This window comes from Pelobates fuscus, chromosome 4, assembly GCF_036172605.1.
Source record: "Pelobates fuscus isolate aPelFus1 chromosome 4, aPelFus1.pri, whole genome shotgun sequence".
Classification (NCBI taxonomy): Eukaryota; Metazoa; Chordata; class Amphibia; order Anura; family Pelobatidae; genus Pelobates; species Pelobates fuscus.
The window spans coordinates 29,762,527-29,784,932 of NC_086320.1; the positions used below are offsets into that span (position 1 = coordinate 29,762,527).

The 22,406-nt window shown below is 44.2% G+C and overlaps 1 protein-coding gene across 1 annotated transcript in view; it reads left to right on the forward strand.

Moving 5' to 3' along the window:
- The first annotated feature begins 848 nt into the window (after positions 1 to 848).
- ST3GAL1 (ST3 beta-galactoside alpha-2,3-sialyltransferase 1) overlaps positions 849 to 22,406 on the forward strand; it is a 49,525-nt gene continuing 27,967 nt past the window's right edge. Inside the window, exon 1 of the mRNA XM_063450255.1 lies at positions 849 to 927. The gene's annotated coding sequence lies outside the window, so the exon portion shown is untranslated. The remainder of the gene's footprint in view (positions 928 to 22,406) is intronic.

Sequence of the window (22,406 nt, forward strand, 5' to 3'; positions counted from 1 at the left end):
GTCCATCGAGTGGGCTGTAGTTGTTATGGTGGTTGGATTCAACCTTTAAAGGACCACTCTAGGCACCCAGACCACTTCAGCTTAATGAGGTGGTCTGGGTGCCAGGTCCTTCTAGGGTTAACCCATTTTTTCATAAACATAGCAGTTTCAGAGAAACTGCTATGTTTATGAATGGGTTAAGCCTTCCCCCTATGTCCTCTAGTGGCTGTCTCATTGACAGCCGCTAGAGGCGCTTGCGTGCTTCTCACTGTGATTTTCACAGTGAGAGCACGCCAGCGTCCATAGGAAAGCATTATGAATGCTTTCCTATGTGACCGGCTGAATGCGCGCGCAGCTCTTGCCGCGCGTGCGCATTCAGCCGACGGGGAGGAGAAGAGGAGGATCGGAGGAGGAGAGCAGGAGGAGATCTCTCCGCCCAGCGCTGGAAAAAGGTAAGATTTAACCCCTTTCCCCTTTCCAGAGCCAGGCGGGAGGGGGTCCCTGAGGGTGGGGGCACCCTCAGGGCACTCTAGTGCCAGGAAAACGAGTATGCTTTCCTGGCACTAGAGTGGTCCTTTAAACATTGAGCCTGTAGTGAAATCATGACAGATCTGGGATCTGGGAGAGAGGGATATGTATATTGGAGACACAGATATTAAACTACCCTGTGCATCATGAATTTTGGAGAAAATTACACCCACATAGCTCTGACAGATGGTCCTTTGTTTCACTAACCACAACACGTTTTAATTCTAGTTTTCCTTAAATAGAGTAAAATTCAAATGTGTCTGTCACAAAATTTACTTTCTAATATATATGAAAACATTTTACATTATTAAAACTCTTATTCTTTTCATTGTTTCAAATAGGACTTGGCCATTACTGGACTCACCACAGAAGTTAAGAATATTGAAGAATAACTATAAGCCTGCTAAAGAAACTGAAAAGGTATATTAAATGTATGTGTCAGAATATTTTCCTATTATAAGGATATTTTTTCTAGTTGTTATAAAATTATAAAGGGCACATTTCCCTTTTTTGTGGCTAAAATACTGGGTGTTGCAACTTTGGTCGACTAACAATTTAAAGAGACTCATTTGTGTATATTATGTGGTTGGCTGCCGGGCCGGATTAATATAGGGGCTGATGGAGCTGCAGCTCCAGACCCATGCCCATGGATAGGCCCATTAAGTAAAAAAAGAGTCTTTATGACTCTTCACATGCTCTTGCTTAAGTATGGAAACTTAAGAGGGATGTAGAGGAACAAAACTTGTGTGGACTGGCTGGCAATGAAATTAATTAAGGTAAAGCTAACTTTGCGCACTATGCTAATAATCTTGCTGCTTCATTCTCTCTAACACTGTGGCATGTTCTCTTTCTTCTCCACTCACTTCATACACCTTTTCTCTGTCCCAGACTATATACCAGGAGCTTCTGCTTGCTAGTAAGAAGGTAAGTAGAGGAGAGGACCAGCGAGTGCTAGAGGACAGTCCTTAGAAAAAGTAGAGCGAGCGCATCATTAGACTCATTTATGTCAAACTCAGGGTGCTGTCTGCAAAGTATATCCTTACTTGGCCAGCCTGCATGATTGACAGGCATTCATGCCATGCTGGTCTTAGAATTCTTGAGGCATACACGCCCCGGCATATTCGCCCCTTTGCGCGGTTCTGGTTACATGATTCGCGTCAGTGGCCCACCCTTTTCCCCCCTGAAATCCTGCTATACCAGACACTGCTGTTAGGAGGTGTGGATTTACATGAAAGATAAAAGCGAGAGATTAGCATACGGTATGTGTTTTCTTAAAGCTATATCCTGTGAGTTTCCCTCCAGCACCACCTCCACCAGATACAGGACGCTTGGGAGGTATGACTGTTTTAGTTTTTTCTGTCGATGAGATTCTGTAATTAGGCTCATCATAATTGTCAGAACCAGGCTCAATGGGCTCTTAATCTAGCCCTGGTTGGTTGTCCAATCTTTTTTTTGAATCATCTTAATGTCATCTGTGCTTAATGTCAGCCTACCTATTTCTCAATTTTAGTGGACCTGTAGATTGTGCTATCGAATAAATCATTGAAAATGACCTAAATAATTTATTGACCTTTTTTTCATCCGAGGCTTAATTTTCTTTATTAAACATATAAAAAAAAAAAAAGTAGTTCCCATTGTAATCCAGTTCAGTCTTAGCAGAGCTGTTTTACGATGGCTCGCACTTAGACCAGTTCTCTACCGTAGGGATTCTAGGTGATTCCCCAAGTTAGAGAACTGGTTTATGTTCGGGAAATTTTCCCCAAACATAGACTTCTGAGATTCCCTGCACTAGTGAGCTAATCTATGTTCGGGGAAGTTTCCCCGAACATAGATTAGCGGGATTCCCTGCGCTGGTGAACTGGTCTATGTTTGGGGGAATTCCCCCAAACGTAGAGCTGTTCTCTTGCACATACTCGCTAGCGCATCCTCACTTACTGACACAGTTTATAGCTTAAAGCGGCACTGTCATGACGAATCCCGTTTTTTTTTTTAACCCCCCTCCCGCCTCCACTGCATTCAATCGACCCCCTAGTCACCCCCAAATGCCCCTAAGCCCCCCACATTACCTATTTTTTATTCTTTATCTTCTGCTCTGATCTATATTCAGGGCGCCGCCATCTTTGTGTGGGTAGGTGAAGTCCCTGTGGGACACGTCATCTACCCACACTACACAGACTGTGAGATTCCCGCACATGCCCAGTGAAACACCTGGACATGCGAACGGGAATTTCACCTATTCATTCATTCATCAGACGAATGAATTAATAGAAAAAATCAGACGAACAAACTAACACTGAGTATCAGTGTTAGTTTGTTTGTTCAGTTTATTACAAGGAGGGAGCTACCGGCACGCAGCTCCCTCCTTGTAATATGTAACTATAGAAGCGGCAGGGAGCTGTGCTCCCCACCACTTCATAAGCCCCCCAGGTCCCCCCCTCACTCTATGGGGGTCAATATGACCCCCATAATAGCACAAGGGAATAGCCTGTGGCTGCTCACTGTAAAAAAAAAAATGGTAATAAGGGGGGGGGGGGGGAACCTACTGTCCTCCCCCCTGGCCCCCACCCCTGCGCGGTGGGTGGGGGCCCTAATAAAACAATAAGGGGGGGGAACCTACTGTCCTCCCCCCCCGGCCCCCACCCCTGAGCGGTGGGTGCCCTGATAAAACAATAAGGGGGACCTCCTGTCCTCCCCCCCGGCCCCCACCCCTGCCCGGTGGGTGGGGGCCCTAATAAAACAATAAGGGGGGGACCTATTGTCCTCCTCCCCCACCCCTGCGCAGTGGGTGGGGGCCCTAATAAAACAATAAGGGGGGGTGACCTACTGGCCCCCACCCCTGCGCGGTTGGAGGGGGCCCTAATACAACAATAAGGGGGGGGGACCTATTGTCCTCCCCCCCTGGCCCCCACCCCTGCGCGGTGGGTGGGGGCCCTAATAAAACAATAGGGGGGCAGCCACAGCCACAGGCTGCTCACTGCTTACTAGACATGCCCCTACTCGCGGTATAGCAAGTAGGGGCATATTATTTACTAATACTAAGTAATCTTTACTTAGTATTAGTAAAGTTGGCTGAAATACCAATTTAGGTCTTTCAGCCTTTTAGTAGATAGCTCCCTGATACCGTGGGAATTAGGGAGTTATCTACTAAGCGGCTGCAAGATGCAGCCGCGGCAATGAATAGGATCGGAGTTTCATTCATTTGAATGAAATTCCGATACGATCAAAGTACCGAATTGCATCCTAACACCAATGGAGAAACTCTTCTCATTCTGTTAGGATGCAATTCGGCAGTTTTGCCGGCGTTCTGTCTAAGTGACAGGACGTTCGGCAATACTGACAGGAAGCATTGTGGGAACAGGGAGGAACGCTAGGGATCATGGGAAAATTGCTCTGACCAGCGGAAATGAAGCATACTTTGCTCCTCCGCTGGTCTGAGCTGGTCAAGCGGAGGAATCCTCCATAAGGCAAAGAGTCCCTACTTTGTCTTATGATTTTAAAGAAAACTAAAGAAGACAGGAAGAAAAGAATAACAGATCCTGAGAGAGGGGGAAGAGATTGGGGAAAGGTAAGTTCGGCATGACAGTGCCGCTTTAAAGCTACACTGCAAGCGCCAAAACAACTTCTTAGCCAATCAGCGATTATCCATTCAATAAACTGGCTTGCAAAAGTTATGATTCCGTGCAAGCCAGTTTAGTGAATGTGGAGTCACTGATTGATTCAAGAACGGTTTAACCCCTTGAGATGAGAGTGGCTCCAGGGGCAGCCTGGCACGAAAACAATTTCATTTAAATTGTTTTGGTGCTTGGAGTGTTGCATTAAGTTTGAATACTTACTTGAAGTGAGCCCTGTCATGTAGTGAAGTGAACACTGTCATGTATGATCTATGGATGATAACATCCCTTATAGTTAATAATTATTCACAAGTAAAACCAGTGGGACTTTGCTTAAACGTGTGGGATAGTCAATATGCCATATGGCAAGTCTCAATGCTACTAATACTGTATCAGTTGCAATCATTGTTAAAGTCAAACGAAATGTTGACGGACCTCGTATATTTTCATTGTTGAAATGAATGATATTCCTTTATTGCATTGATTATTTTAAAGGAAATGCATGTTCATCATGATAGAAGAGAGGGGATTGTTTATATAGCTGGTTAGCCTTTTTCGTTACAGGGATTTTTGTATTTTCTTGTGAACTTGCTTAAATAGCTTAAGAGTTTTGAAGGTTATTAGTGAAGTTTTACTAAGCTTTTAAATAATTCATCTGATAAATGATCAGTACCCAAACATAATTGATCTGTTAATTTAAATGAATGATGGATTTGATATTCATGACAATGCTTTGAAATTAAGCACCACTGCACCAGGAACAAAATGTCTCCTTATTATAACTAGTTTTCTGCTTTGCGGGATATTATCGGATTTCTGCCGTGTCACAAAGAACAAAGTAGTTCTTTCCTACAATAAACAACTTCCATAGAAGATCACGAATACCCTAATGGTTTACACAGGGCAAGTTACATATTTTAAATGTCCAAGTATCCGAGTAACACTATTTGTTCTAGAGAGCAGAGATTTTTGGACACAGTTATACGTTTTTTTATTTTATTTATTTTTTCTCACTCTAAGACTTATCTTTGTCTAATCAATGGGGATTCTTTCGTTCTTTGCACTTCAGTTTTTTTTTTTTTCAATAGATACTGTCTTGACAAATCTACTAATCCGCAGATAATAAATCCCAGGTTGTTGTTACATTGTTTTTTTTCATCATTTGTAACGAGTTTCTCTTCCTCGTTCACTTTTGCAATTAAAGGGGTTTTATAACTATATTTTTTGTTAAATAGATTTTCTTTTTGTCAGTTCTTTATACAATTTGTGTAAATGCAAAAGCAATGTATCGGTGTGTTTATTGTTGTTCTCCATTGACCATCAAACATAGCCTATGTCTTGAAAAGCAGATCATTGTATATTCATGCAACGTTGGCCGATGGACCAACACAAACCTGCCCAAGCATCTCTGCATTGTTTTTCTTCCTATATGCTAGAATAAGGCCAATGTGTAGAAGGGATTACTTCTTCCCTTTGTGATCTAAGGATTTCTTCTTTGTAAAGCCTTTGGCTTTAGCAAATTGATGCATTGGTTTGTTAGTTATATGAAGCATTGAAGGTGGTCTGTTATATACAATATGTGTTATACTTATGCTGGGATTTAAGCTATTTCCTATCATGGCATGACACATGCAGAACACATGCTTGATGATGGCGGAGTCAGTTGGAAGATCAATATTTTACTCTGGGAAAGGTTCTCCTGTACCATCTATACGACAGCTCGATAAGGAGTTGAAAAAGATACCCCTGAAAATATCACATTACAGCACTGAGGCTAAGAGAAGGATGGAGTGCTAGATGTTTGGTTCTCCTACCTGCATTCTGTGGCATCCAAGCCTTCTCAGTGGTACATACATGGACTATAGGTACTATAGTGATTATAAATCCCGTTTCAGCATTTTGCAGTCGAAGAATCCAGGCAGTCCGTCAACCCCAGTTTTATTCCAGTTTGTATCCATACTTTAGCTCTTTTTCTGATACCATAGATACAAATATTGAAATCTTGTGCGTGTATAAGCATAAATTCACATGGACCCAGAATATTTGGAGAAACGTTTATATATACAAGTCAATAAAACGTTCCTGCTACTGCGACGTAATAACGCTTGTATGTGATGATGGTTTCTAATGGTATATATACTTTTTGACACACTTTTGAGTCTTAATCTGATTGGTGACAATGGGTAATATAAACTCAAACACTTGTTAATCACAATCCTTCAAAAAGGAGTTATCAATATTTTAACAGAGCCATTGGACACTTATTGAATTCAACACATAAAAAGATTGACAAGACACTATAAACACTTGTGTATCAATTAGCAAGAATCCCAGCACATAAGCAGAACGAATGACAACCACCATCCCCGACTTAATGACGTGTGCAAACAAAGTTCATTAACGAGTTATTGTTAATCAATTAGACAAATTAAAGGCAAATAAGCACTCTAATTAACATAAACTAGGAAAATCAATCACAACAACTACGCATGTCAATTTATAGGTACCTTAAAGAAACACACTCTACTGACACTATAATATCCATATAGAAACTAATTTAAAGGGACACTGTAACTCAATATGACTATTCACCTCAATGAATTGGTTATAGTGCCTGGAGTCCCTATTTTTAGGCATTTTAATATTATATATGGGTCCTTGGTTGCTTGTCCCTTAGTGGCTAAGGCAGAGATTACATAGTTCCTTCTTGCCATACCAATTTGTACCAGCAATGGGCAGTGTGATAGGCTACAAGCGGTCAGCTGACACTCTAAGACAATCACCAGAGCCGTTGTTGCTCAAACGAATGCTTTCTAATTAGTCCAAGAAGCACAGAGGGAATGGCCTGCTGGTTATTCTCATTTATCATTAAAAACCGTTTAATGCTGAATGGAAAGACAGTACCAGGGGACTCTAGACACTATAACCACTTCAATGAGTTGAAGCAGTTACAGTGTCCCTTTAATGACACACCTGTCGTCTATTAGAATTATTAATGCATTTGACTCTCCGTAACCCTGTGATGTAGTTGAAATACTTTTTTTATAATATTTTTTTTTAATATATTTGTTTGCCTTGCACCTTGGCATATTAGACTATCAGGCTCCAAATTGCAATATTAAAAAGTAAATCACGAGTTAAGCCGGTTGCTCCTCAGTTACGTTGAGCCGCATTACTGGCAGTTAAATGGTCCTGGATGATTGGATTGCAATGTCTTTGATTAATGCTTTCGGCTGGAATTCAGGAAACTTTTTCTGATCAGTTACTGATGCAGGATCATAATGTACCCCTGCATGTCCAGTTGACTATTTTATCTGTACTGTGTTAAATTGAACATCGGTTTATTGCAAGTTAGCTCATATTGTGCTTAGAAGTTTAACTAAATATTCTCTTTATATCTTTGTAAAAAATAAATATAAGTGTAAATCTCCTTGATGAAGTGGTGTTGAGACACCTCTCCTAAATGAGGTCATGGTTTCCAAGAGCTGTAATTCCCATTCTTTATAGACGACTGTGTTGGTAACATTTACAAAATATACAGCAAATTAAGTCTATATGCTTCTCGAATAGAATTATATTGGTTTAACCCTTTCGATTAGGCTAATGAAACTGACGTCACACCGATTACTTCTGATATCTGGTGATCTGATACTAAAAGTGTATTGGGCATTACTAACCGGTCCTACCTACCCTCTTAAAACCTGGGGGAAAAAAGGTTTGAAACTTACTGACGTCATCCCTACACATTGGGAAGCCGATCGAGGGTTGTGGAGAGAGGGGATTTCTAACATTAAAAAAAATAGCTATTTATTTAATGAAGGGAGGTGGGTGGTACCACACAGAGGGAAGGAAAGAGGGGAGAGCAAGCTTCCTCTTACAGGGATAAGATTGTTTCATTCGATCGTTCCCCACCGCTTCCTATAGCCTCCCAGGCCCACTTACCCTTGGGTGAGGGCGGTCAATATGTGCTATATGATATATATAGAGTATGCTACCAGGTGTAAAGGACAAAGCTTATAACGGTAACCGACAGGAAGCTGTCAGTGGAGGCAAATAATTTGCACGAAAAGTGCAGTGAATTTCTATTTTTAATTTTATTTTCCCTCATCTCACAAATACACATCAATTAAATATAGTAAAAGGTAAACCTAATATTAAGAAATGTTAAAAGGATGGAGTTTGCTGCTTACTCTTTGCTCTGTCATTCACGTAATGGAGATCGGCGGAAACAAAATAAAACGTGAAATCCAAACACTTATACATATTGCATAACGCATTAATACAAACCATAAACACTACACATTGTAGTCTGACATACTCATACACACCGCATAATGGGGCAATTCATTGTTGCGGAGAACTCTGATACAGTTAAACACTTTTCTTGTGATTTTGATATTTATTGCAGTGGAGCTCTGTATTTTATACCTTATGAACACAACTTAAATCTTTATTGTTCTATTAATCGGTGATTCACTCATATACTTCTCTTATCACTGTGAGTTTTGTTGCTGCGGAGCTCCGTAATGCACATTCTAATCCTATTGACCTACCAGAAAAGAGAAACATTATACCTGGAACAAATAGATGGATTTGGACAAGCACAGTACTTCAAGAAAAGATGAGAAAGGACTGTGTAACTTGAGAACTGGTTCCCAGTAAGGACATGATTTAGGGTGAATCATTGCGTTTATTATATACAGATTAAAGGACCACTATAGTGCCAGGAAAACAGACTTGTTTTCCTTGCACTATAGTATTAATAGGTCCCCCCCACCCTCATGGCCCCCCTCCCGCTGGGCTGAAGTGGGAGGAAGGGGTTAAAATCTTACCTTTCTCCAGCGTCAGGCTCCCTCTGCGCTGGGGACTCTCCTCCTCCTTCCGACGTCACCGGCTGAATGCGCATGCGCGCGCTTTCAATCAGTCCATAGGAAAGCATTTCTCAATCACATGAAAATCACAGTGAGAAGCGCGGAAGCGCCTCTAGCGGCTGCCAGTGAGACAGCCACTAGAGGCTCGATTAACCGTCAGTGTAAACATAGCAGTTTCTATGAAACTGCTATGTTTACAGCAGACAGGGTTAACCCTAGATGGACCTGGCACCCAGACCACTTCATTGAGCTGAAGTGGTCTGGGTGCCTATAGTGGTCCTTTAAGTCTTTGTTTGTAAAACCGCCTTCAAATTGAGTAAGAACTTCAAAAAATTCTGATGCAATTAAAAAAAATAGTTTCATATATTCCTTTGGGGCAAGGTAAAATTATGCAAAACCTTGTTTTAATCCATCAGCCTTCACACATGATCCAAAAAGCCTTGCCCTGTGCGATGGATGTTTGGGAGATCTTTCTTCACGTGTTCCGGAAGATCTGTCGAAAATGTTCAAGGTCTTGCTGGATTCTTCATAGATTCTCATTATTAAGGCAGAAAGAAAATGGTGGCATATACAGGCAAAGATACTTGACCCACTTCTTTTCCGTATAGAAGACCAGGCATCTGGTCCCCTAGATGTTGGTGAACTACAAGTCCCATGATTCTTTGGCTGGCCATCTTTATCATGCAAATAACTCTGGGAATTAAACACCATCAAGTTTTGCATCTGTGTTCTATAGAGAAGCCATATTCCTCATATAAGATTTTGCTTAGTGACTGTTCTGCAGAATGTGTGTGACTGTTTTCATCCCTAATAAATCATATAATTCGCATGACTGCTGACCCAACCAGTCCCCGACCAAAAACCCGTTGCCCCCCAATAATACAGGTGACACCTCATTCTTGTGGATAAGGGCAACGGCCACAGCTTTATTTAATATAACAATTTTAACTTAGTCCAACTCTGCCAGCTGTTGGGTGTTTTCCAACAGGCAGTTCTCCCAAATTCTGTACCATGAGCCTCGACAGCCGGCTCCTCGCCATCAGCTCCGTGCAGGCTGTCGTCTCCCCAAAGTTCCTTTTTTTTCTTCTGCGCTGTCCAGGGAAACCCGCCACCGCGATGCCCACCTCGCGCACCACGCTGTGCGGGCATCGCACCCCCTTGCCGACAGCGCCGCCTCAATTACACTTTGTAGTCCCATATTGAAAATATCTAACCCAATGGGGGACAAATGAACACCATCCCGTCTCATCACATCATCATTAACCCCTTCCAACTCGAAGTGCCTATCAACTATACCCCCCAGTTGGCGCACAAACCGGGACATGGTCATATTAACCTTACGCCTATAGCGCTCTAACGCCTTACCATGACCCCCGGTCCGCCAGACCGGGCGCGGAACGATCTCGGACCAGACGAGGGTCAGGTCCCGGAACAACGCAAAGCAGCGGGCCACGTCATGCCGCATCGCACGAACCAGGCCCACCGACTGTCGCCGTCCGACAACGTTCCCGCCCGCGTGAACCACCAAGGTCACTGGCCCTGACACGCAGCGCCGGAGCTGCACCAGCTCGGCGTATAACCCGTCCCATGACAATCCCCGAATACCCCTCCAACGTACCCTTGCTACCTCGTACGATAAACCGAGGTTACGGCCATAGGGTCTAGTCTCAGCACGACTAGCAGCCCAATAAACAAAGGAATGTCCCACGATCCAGACAAATCGAGGAGAAGGACCTACAACGAAAATAACATACAACCATAACTGCTGCGCCGCCAACTTACCCTCTTCGCAGAGTAACTCCAAGAAGGCCAGAGTCGCCCCCAACCTACCTTCGTCCGAAGACGCCTCTCTGTCCTTGCAGACACACTTCCATTTCCGCCATACTGCAGAATATGACCTCCACGTTGACTCCGATAGCGACTCCCTCACCATTGGCTCAAATGGTGGAAACCAGGTCCCATATGCCCACGGGGCACGAGGTTCCAGTCCGTGCTGCCTCTGGAGCCGCCACTCGAAACCTGTCCCACTGAAACCGAGAGAGAGAGTCGGCTATAATGTTCTGCTCCCCAGGCACATGGCGCGCAACCAACCACAAATTATGTGCTAAGTGTCAGGGCTCCGCGGGCCCCTCCACCCTTAAGTGTCAGTGAGCGTCGTCCTCTCTTCTTGACATGCCGCTCGCGCCATCCTCCCAGCGTCAGCATGTATAACGCTGCACGCTAGGAGCCGACACAAATATCTGAACGCCGGGGTCACTCACGTGACCCAGTGTTAAAGCTGCAGCACAATAATCACAGTGGGAGGTATAGATATCCCCCACGTGTGATTGTTAATTCTGATTGGAAGTTATCCAATCAGAATTAAGCACAGGATTTAAATACTTACCTTTCCTGTCTCTCAGTGCCCTGTTGTGGTCTTTGATACCTGTATTGCTTTTTGCTTGTGTGTCTCTCTGGTTACCGTATTTGGCTTGTTATTCCGATTCTCCTGCTTTCTCCATTCCTTTGACCTCGGCTTGTTTCACGTTCTCCTGTTTTCTGGCTCCCTTTACTTGGCTTGTCTCCTGACTATTCTTAGTGTGCTTAACCCGGCCATTCTAAGGACCGGTACTGCACCCTTTACTATCTGTGACCTGTTAGCGTGTTAGGTTCCCGAATCGTGACACTAAGCTAAGCAGTAACAGGCGCCGGAGGAGACGAAGACGTAGATCGGTTGATCACATGGACCACACTCATGTTGTCCGTGTGCACCACCACCTTCCGATTCGAAGTGCCTAACCACTATACCCCCCAGTTGGCGCACAAACTGGGACATGGTCATATTAACCTTACGCCTATAGCGCTCTAACGCCTTACCATGAGACCCGGTCCACGAGACCGGGCGCGGAACGATCTCGGACCAGACGAGGGTCAGGTCCCGGAACAACGCAAAGCAGCGGGCCACGTCATGCCGCATCGCACGAACCAGGTCCACCGACCGCCGCCGTCCGACAACGTTCCCGCCCGCGTGAACCACCAAGGTCACTGGCCCTGACACGCAGCGTCGTAGCTGCACCAGCTCGGCGTATAACCCGTCCCATGACAATCCCCGAATATCCCTCCAATGTAACTGCCGGAGCTGTACTTTATTGGCCCCTTTCACCGAATCCACCAGCCGTAACAGGTGAGTTAATTTCTCGTCCGGCAAACGGAAAACCATGTGTCCACCTCAATACCCAAGTAGGACAAGACTCCCACTGGGCCTACCGTCTTCTCTACCGCTATTGGCACACCCTCCGACGTCTCGAAAGGAATCTAAGAGCACTACGCAGTCATCCGACTCCCGTGGGCCCACAAACAGAAAATCGTCTAAGTAATGCGTTATCGACTCTATCCCTGCAACCCGAGCGACCACCCATTACAAAAAAGACGCAAACATTTCGAAATAAGAACAAGAGATAGCGCAGCCCATTGGCAACACATATCAAAGAAAAAGGAACCTTGGAACCGACAACCCAACAGGTGAAAACAGTCTGGGTGGACCGGGAGCAGTCGAAAAAGCAGACTCGATGTCCGACTTAGCCAACAGAGCTCCCTTCCCCGCCTCCCGGACCAACTCTAACGCCCGATCAAAAGAGGCGTAGCGAACGCGTGACTCTTCCTTGTCAATGTTATCATTCACCGACCCGCCCGATGGGTAGGACAGGTTGTGAATGAGACAAAAGGATCCCGGCTCCTTCTTAGGAACAAACCCCAGCGGGGATACCCGCAAATTGGGAAATGGAGGCGTGTCAAACGGACCGGCCATCCTGCCCAAACAAACTTCCTTCCTCAACTTATCCTCTAGTATAGCCTCTTTTCCCACAACCGAACGCAGGTTGTCCGACCAGCAAAGGGGAATCCGAATAAACAAACGGAATCCAAAACCCTGTCGAAAACCCCTCCAGCAGAACCCCTGCATCTTTACGCTTGGGATACCGGTCGAGCCAAGGGCGCATCCTTAGCACGCTCACCGGCGTCCTCAGCTCTAGGGAGATCCTCCTTATTGGATCTCCCGCTGTGCTTTCCCTTCTTGAAGCATCGCAGCGTAGGCTGGGCCCCTCCACAATGAGAGCACTCGTGCCTGAATCGGCATGATCCAAACCACTTGCAGTGACTCTCATTGTAGAGCCAGCAGACTCCCCTGCGCTGCCCGGCTGGCGCACTGGACGGCGTGCCGGATGCTCCCAGAAAGGGGGTCGGACGACTGGGGGTCATCAACAAGAGCCATAGGCTCCCGTCCTGGACCCCAAAGTCCATACCTGAACACACCGCCATCTTCTGACGAAATTGTTGGTCATAACGGAACCAACATTGTCCCCCATAAACCTTGTATGCCCCCCATATAAGGTCTAAATACCCAAATAACGCAGGTGCCTTCTCAGGAAAGGCCCGCGTAAGCACACTTGCAAATATGGAGAACCCTTGCAGCCAGTTCCCAAACGTACGCGGCAGCTGCTTACCTCTGTCGCCGTCCGCCGAGTCCCCCCGCCGTAGTCTATCCACTGACTCCCGGTCCGGGGGAACCAGGGACGGTAAATCCACGTATTCACCCTTGATAATTTTTTCCTTAACATCCAGCGCCACGTGCATTCCTAGTGGGGACAGCTCACAACATGGCAAGCACCCCTGCGCCCTACCTGACCGTGCATTCAACTGACCCCTATCCTGGTCATGGGCCTGTGCAGGGAGAGTACCTGGAACTGGGGACACCAAGGGCCCCCCCCCCGGGAGCCTATCTAACACAGCCCTCAGTAACCCCAGGACTTCCTGACCCATTAACCCACTACCTACACTATCCCCAGCTAGCGCATTCCAAGCGCTGGCGCAACACTTACCGCTGGCCGGCTGAGGATGCTGGGCATCACCTTCCTCCGAACAGGAACTGGACCCAGATGACAGGGGTGATCCACGGCCAGCCTCCTGGCCCGACCGCAATCTGCTGTCCAGGATACTGGAGCTTGCAATCCTGTGGACTCTCCTCCTTCCGGGTGCCCTCCTGGGCACTGTTCGCGTGGTTCCCGGCTCACTTCCTGCCGGAACCACGCTGGAACGCAAGGCCTGTGATGGCCGCGCTCTCCTGCGCGGTGCCGTCACGTACGCGCCTTGCGTGTTGACGTTGCTCCCAGCCGTGCCCACGTCATGCACCGAGCGTGCTGACGCGACTTCCGTGCGGGCCAGAAGAGAAGAGCGCGGGAAGCGCGATCTTCCCGCCCTTTCTGCTCCCTGGATTCCGCCGCCATCTTGGGCCTGGACACCGCCGCCATCCTCCGAACGGATCCTCCTCCTCCTGGGTACCGCACTCCGCTCCGGTTGCGCGTCCGAGCCGCCACTTCTCCCCCTCCTCTGGCACCGAACCGGACTTGGAGAAAGACGCGACGGAGGCCTTGATCTCCTGGCCCTCCGTCCGTCTTGGGCAGCAGGCTGCTCGGACGTCTCAGCATGGGTGACACCGCGGACTCCCGATATCAGCTCACCCAGGGCTCCCTGTCCGTGCACCTCAAGGTACACTTGCAGGAGCCTCTGCAACTCCGCTCCAGAGACCGCCATAACTAGCAAAAATTTGTCAGAAACAGGTATGGTGACCAGCAGGAGTCAGCAGGAAACAGGGAAGGGATAAAGAAAGTGAAAAATACTGATTGTGATGTTTGTCTTACAGGGACAAAAAACAGTCAGGAGCCCTCACTTATCCTGCTTACTGGTAAGTCCCCTCCCTCTCCCTTTCCCCAACTTTAGACACAAAGTATCCATCTTAACCCAGCCCCCAATCTTGGGCAGCAGTCATGCTCCCCCTTCCTTATTGTTCCAGGGGGAAACTGTCTGGTTCTTTTAGTTAAAGGGTGACTGCTTTTCTGAATGGCAGCGGCGGGCATTAAATTTGCCAATGGACACATTGTGCTTCTCCCTTGTTGGAAGGGAAGTTTTTTTTCTTTTTTTTACCTCCCTGTCTCCCAATAAACTCAGTAATGCTTGTTGTCTTTTGAGATCTTCTAATTTCCGTACCTACTCCATTTCCCCCTCCCACTTAACCTTAGGGCTGGATTGTAGGTAAGTAAATCTTTATTGCAAGCTGTAGGGGGTAAAGGGCTTATTAATAGTAGAAAAAGTTGCCCCTCCCCTCAAAAAAGGGTTAGAGTAACCCTTTAAATTAAGCTGTGGTTCTGTTTTTTTTTTACTGATGGTTTTCTGGCCTTAGGTAAGGTGTAGTTGTAAAACACACTTTAATAATGAAGCTGTTAACATGACAGAAAAAAAGGTCTAGATTTCTTTTCCTTTCTGCTTTTGTTACATTTTCAGTATATTCTTCCAAGATTGATGTGGGCTTTATTAAAAATAATGCGTGTTCCGTCTCTCAGCTATAACTACATATTGAGGTTAATGCGAAACCTGGATCCTGTGCTCCCATCATCTGTTCCTCAGAAAACGTTTTCATTCCACTGGTTTAGTGACCATCTGGAAATGGTATAATCTTTTATCGAACATAAAGCAGAATACAGGAAAGCAAAAGGGAGACTTAAAGGGACACTATAGTTACCAGAACAACTACAGCTTATTGTATTTGTTTTGGTAAGTAGAATCATTCCATTACAGCCTAGTGATAACTCCACTGGCCACTCCTCAGATGGCTACTAGAGGTGCTTCCTTGGGCAGTGCTGCACAGTGAGCAGCACTGCAATTCAGTGTCTCCACCCTCTGCATGGAGACACTGAACTTTCCTCATAGAGATGCAATGATTCACGTCATCTCTATGAGGAGATGCTGATTGGCCAAGGATGTGTTTGGCTTGTGCTGGCTCTGCCACCTTGACAGTCTCTGCCAACCCAATGCTTTCCTATGTGAAAGCATTATGATTTGCTCAGAACACCACTTCTGATTATGTCAGCCAAGCAGGCCGATCAAGGGCAGAGCCAACAGCATACTGGAATAAGGTAAGGTAAGATTTTACTATATTTGGGGGGGGGGGGGGTTGTGTCATGGGGCCAGGGGGGCTAGATGGTGTATTTGATGCTATAGGGTCAGGAATACATGTTTGTGTTCATGACCCTATAGTGTTCCTTTATAGATGGAGAGTCCATGCATCCCAACAGTTCCACTTTCTGACAGACAGTCCCAATTTTTGGAGGTATGCGAATCATTATATGATTTAGTAAGTCAGAGCTTAGACAAGTAAGTTGCTCTTTATAGCTTATTTACAAGGAATTATATTGTGTTCTGATTTTTTTTTTTTTTTTTTTTTTTTAAATTCTTTATTTTTGAAGTGCATGTAGATAAAGCAGTTACAAATGCGTTCGTCATGCCCCAAGAGCATAGATTCACGCTTTAACAATGAACAACAAAGTAACAGGACATGGCGTGGCAGTATAATGCACATTTTTTTTTTTTGATTGCTATATAAACCAATTTTGGATACATGTCGTTGTAGATAATGTAATAAACATGCAAAAAACTTCGTGGTATGTCGGTTGGTTAAGTAACGTTAATGAGAATGTGGTAGTACTGCTCAAGTTTGAACGATAATCAGACAATAAGGTTTCATATACAGTGTGTATGCAGTTATGCACTCTATTAAAAGTAGAGACAAGTGTGAAACAAGTTAAACAATATTAACGTCGCTAGATGGGCAATATTAAAAAAAAAAAACAATATTAACGTCGCTTGGTAGTGCTGTAAATCAAAGTAAACATGCAAGAGAGTAAATCGGTGAAAATTCAGCGCTAAACCACGTTAGGCAATGATTAACTAAGGTAGCATAACCTAGTAGTGCATTAGTAAGCATACGTGGGTCACATATGCAGAAATGAAAGACAATTTATAAAAGAAAAGGACATAAAACTCAAAATACGGTGCATGGCGTTTAAGGCAAGAGCAGCTGCTCAGACCGTTAGGTGGGGAAGTCCAGCCCGGTGCCAATCCCTTCAAGGTAGCTTAACCGATTCCGTCAGGAGGCAAGGTAGTTGTGTCGCTGGGATTGGTAGCACATAGTGTGGTTAGAGAGAAAACAAACTCATGTTAACAGATCAATCTTTCAGCGAGTCATAGGGTACAACGACAGTTCTCAGGCTAGACTGCTGTGTCAGGAGGACTGACTACTAACAAGATGAGGCATGTTAGGAGGGGAAAGTTCATCTTACAGTCTGGTGTCATCTGATGCCGGCGCTTAAGTGCCCGTGGAGACTGTTGGGGAGCAGTGGAGATCCGCCTGGGTAACGTCAGCCGGTATTTACAGTTCGTCTATAAACGTTGGATCCTGGGGTAGAGTCTCTTTCCGGTTGTCGGTGTGTTCAGGTGGTATTAATCTATGTCCAGGAACTATTACTAACTTGGTGTGGGTATTCTTCTTTCATTCCGGTATGGTTGCCGGTTCGCCTGGGTGCTCAGGTGTCGTTTGTTGTGTTGGAGGCCAATTGTTGTCCCCTGGGTGCAAACATTTGCGCTGTAGCAGGATTCCATTGATGGGATGCCTGTGCTGCCCCGTTCTGTCCGTTTGTGGTCAGGGAGTCCGGCGGGAGACCCAGTGTCTCTAGCAACCCTGCGGCTTCCTTGAGGTCTTTGACTTCTAGTGTGGCATTATCCTTTAGTACCTGTAGTCTGTGCGCCGTTTGCCAGCGGTATGTTATCTTTTGTTGTCGAAGTAGGGTAGTAAATGGTGCCAAGGTTCTTCTCCACGCCAGGGTGTAGCCTGTTAGGTCTGCAAAGAAGGTGAGAGGCATACTTTCAAAGACATAGGGCGTGTGGTTTCTGACAGCTGTCATTATCGCAAGTCTGTCTCTTCCGGACATGAAACGGACCACAAGGTCCCTGGGGGCCCCTTTTGGTGCTTTGGGCGATTTAGGAGTTCGGAAGAAGTCTTCCAGGCCTACCGCTCTCCCTTGTCTCAGGGGCAGTAGCTCTGTAAATAGTCGCCGCAGGAGGTGAGGCAACTCATCGGCCGGTACGTCTTCTTTGATGCCCCTTATTTTCAGGTTATTTTTGCGCCTTGTGTCTTCCATCGTGGCCAGGCGCTGGTCAAATGATTTGTGCTGCTGCTGTAGTTTGTCTATCTCCTGTTGTAGTGAGGAGATTTGTTTAGAGTGTTCCCCGGTGGTTCCTTCCAGGGTGCCCAACCTGCCCGACAGGCCTCTTATGTCTTCGCGGATCTTAGCTGTGTCCGCTAGTATGGTATTCTGGAGGGTCGTTAGCAGTGTTGTGAGGACTTCGGTGGTGACCGGAGGGGAGTCGGGTACCTTGGGAACCGTTTTAGTGTGCTGTGCTGCTGCCATTTCTTCTTCCTCCCCTTCCAGGTAGAAGTCGTCTGATGTATCTGAGAAGTTCTCGTGGTAGGCGGCCATCTTGGGCCTAACCGCGCTGTTAGCTCGGCGCAGGAGGTCGCCAATATTCTGATTCAAACTCGGTTTGTCAGGCTTTAGTTTTTTTGCCTTTCGTCCCATTCTTGTTCTTGGTCAGGGGGCACCTCTGGGGTAGATGTTGGGGGTTTTTGTTACCCAAATGTGGTATAATTTCCTTTTGATGGCCGGGAGCTCTCATGAAGTGCGTCTGCACGGCTCTGTTGCTTGGCTCCGCCCCCCCTTTTTTTTTTTTTTTTAAATGTATGTATTTACTGAGGTTTTCCCCATTAGTTATTTTAGAAAGTTCAAATTAGGATATACTGGTGGGAGAGTTGCATTTTTTTTATTACCAAAATCGCTGAATCGAAACAACTTTTCAGTTTCGTTATTTTGTCATAGAATGTTTTATTCTTCTATCAGTCTCCCACCATTTTACTTTTCACAAAGTTTAGTAAATAATGCCACATGTGCTTATTGCATTAAATAGACTATTATTTATGTGGGTGGGGGGAGGGGGGGGAACCAATGGGTGAAGAGATTGTTGACAGACTGAAATGTTTGAAGATTCATAATACTCCTAAAAGATACCACATGTTATATGAAGAGGAAAAATGTATTTGAAGAAACATAAAAGTTCTGTTCTAAATTAGTTCTACTGTAATGACGCGTTCCTTTCAGATTGCCATAATTAAAATACGCACTTATGAGTGCATCCATATGACATTGCCGTACCAATGGCACTTAATCTTTTACGTTTGCTAAAAGTAAGATTTGGACTGTGAGTAGTATAAGTATGTGGCCTCTGGTGTTGCCATTTAAATCCTCTCCCGGCTACAAAGTTTTAACTTCCTCTCCAGCTTACGTAGGTACAGAACTCCTTGAATATAACAGGGTTGTCACTCGTATTCCCTCTGCAGTGACTATCCAGGACTGGAACTAACTAAGACATAGATTTTATATTTGTTGGATAAATTATCCAAAGGTCTTAATATTATGAAAAATGTTTCAATTTGCAATATTTTGATATTCTTTTAGAAAGTGAGTCCAGCAATATAAAATTTTGATTAAACTAATCAGCGAGCTGTGAAATTGATAATTCAGTTTTTTCTTTGGGGGGGAGGGGGGGAGTTATATATTTTTTTTAATGGGGGAAGGGGGACGGGGACTGTCCTGCTATGGGACCCCAGTAATCGCACCCTCTGGATGCATACTTATCGTGTGTTTTTATGTATGAGGGGCAGATATAAGCATAATTGTCCGGCTAGATATGGAATTGTTTGAAGTGCCATAGAAGTTGCAGTCACATGCATTCATGTTGGACACTTTAGGCTTGTTTGAATACTATATGTAGCTTAGTTTTTAGGATCTGATATTTTTATACTTCTAGAAAAAGAAAATGTGTTTCTTTTGTATTTGATTTTTTTTTGCTCAGGTCTACACAGTTTTCTCTGATTGTGGTTCTCTGTACAGAGATTTCAAAATCTTCTTTACTCCCTCTACATTTGAACTGACAGATTGACATCCTGGAGGGGATAGCTAATGTCTGTATTTTCGAAAACCAGGTGTGAGCTGCTTTGCTCCTTACGGCTGGTTAAAAAAAAAACTCACGTATGTATGGGGGGAAACTTTCCCTAAGAGTCCGTGTAAAGGTCTCATTAACATTTTGATCGTTTGATGTTGCATCAAGTTTGGCATATGAATGATTTCAGTTTGCAGATCAATGCATAACATTAACAAACTTAATTGTAGGATGATTTTTACCGGGAGTGTTTTTCCATCATTATAGGTATTTATGATGCCTAAATGACAAACACACTTTACTGAGCAAGATGTACATATCTAGGGGAAATGGTGGCATATAAAACACATCACACCATGTTCCTTTAGAATAATGGGGGCATATTTTATTTACATACATATTGCTATAAACATCAGTTATGTACTAATTTGGAGACTACCTTCAAGGGTAAAGCATAATTTGGGTCACATCGTGCGCTAACTGATTTTTTTACTCCTAGGAGTAAAGAGATACCTGATGCTCTGGGCAACTGCTCAGCATTCCATATCGGAAAACCAGCCATGCTTGGAAATAAAAGGTTAAGGAGTTACAAATCAGCCCAAAGAATGTCTGTTAGACCCAGGAAACACAATGAGGCTGAGGACATGGTATAAGACATGCTGTTCCCTATGTATTAGGTGCTTACACAATATTAGTTTATATTGAGGGCTGGGAACAGCAGCATATCTAAACCTATCACAAAATTGACACAGTACGTCACAGCTGTATCATTTAGTAGCATAGGAGTAGTGACTGAGTACCTGGATAATATACACAATCCATGGATAGTTAAAAAGCTATATCTAAAACGGTGCTCAATTTGCTTAAGGGGGCCTGCGAGTTGAAGGATAAAATATAACGCCAGTCTGTGTTCATTTACATGCTAAGCAGGGAATTCGAGGAGAATTATTGAAACCTGATTTCTTGGAAATGCTGTGTCCTATGATCAACAACGCAGATCCAGACAGATGGAGGCCGCTGGCCAGAACTTTTTAAAATAAACTTTGCGATACTACGTCCCTTGTCAAATTAATTTGCTAATGCTTGAATTAAATTATTTTTGGTTACATTGATTGATATGCAACATTATATTGAGTTACAAAATGCCCCAAGGGCTTCCATTGTAGTAACAAAATTCTCTTTAAATGTGCTGTAAAATATTTGTTACATGTATTGTATGTGATGGAGCCCATATGCTTACAATCCTGTGTTCATGCAAATTGAGTCTGACACAGATTGCAGTTTTGTTAAATCGTGTCCTGCGCCCCTGGAGGGGGTAGCTAACCTCATGGCATTATGATCTGTCTGTTGTCACCGGTAATTGTGAAAACCGATTGCCAAGTGAAGTCTAGAGCTTGGTCCAAACTAAGGGGTTTGTCCTGCAGGTAGTTTGTTAGTGATGTTTTGCATTTTGGATGATGAAGGAAGCTAGTGAGTATCTGGAGGCTGATAGACTATTGGTAGACTACCATCACCCTCTAGGGCTGGCTCTAAAAGCTAGAGTTTTACTCCCACACTTCAAAAGTAGGGAGTCCCTTTCATGTCTCCATTCTGTTGACATCAAATAGTGTATGCAGGGAAAGGGAGGCAAGGATTTCAAATGGCCTGTGGGGATATTTATGGGATAATAATAGTAAACAGTTGAGAATTGCCCACTATTTCAATTCTCAGATCCCAAAGATCGTTATCGTGTAAGTGAAATGTATTCCATATAAATAAAATCACAATTTGTTATAAAAATAGATACAATTTATTGTGACATTTTAAATAATAATAATAAGTAACATGCGTGACAATAATCAATGAATATTCAGTATAACATAGTATGCAATACAATATGGTAATGTAAAAACATCTTCCAATGGCTAACACAGTCTTAATTGTCAAGACAAGATTTATGACAGTAGTTCACAGAAAGAAAGTGAAAGTTTCACACAGAGAAAGCTTCCAGTGAATAGCCATAACAACTTTAGCTGACAGTTAGAATAACCCTTTCAATGCTGGTTAGACCTCCTAGGTAATTAAGACCTATTCTCATGTCATTTTAAATAAAATAACATTTATACCAGCTCATTAGTCATTTCCTGGAACCATCCAATAAGAGTAATCTACCATGTTCTATAAGCAGAATTTTAACTTGCCTAAACGGATATTTTATCTTATTTTAGAGCAAATCAATACACCTGGATAAATATCACGATATGCTAACATGTGATATGTCACATTAAATACATAATTAATCTTTTCTATCTGCAGAATAGAATGTTTAATCATATACTTCTTAGTTAACTAAGATTTCTAAATATCGAAATCTGATCGTGATTTATCCAGTCATATATCATGCTATTAGAAAATTTTAATTAATTTAGATTAATTAAATGAAACCAGTATATTTACCAGTTAAAGAGATGTTCTCAGCAGATGTTCTCAGGTAGCTAAGTGTCAAGGAATGTTTAGTCTTGCTTTGCATCCTTCTGCCTCCTTTTGCTTTCTCTGCATACCCCTGCATACCTCT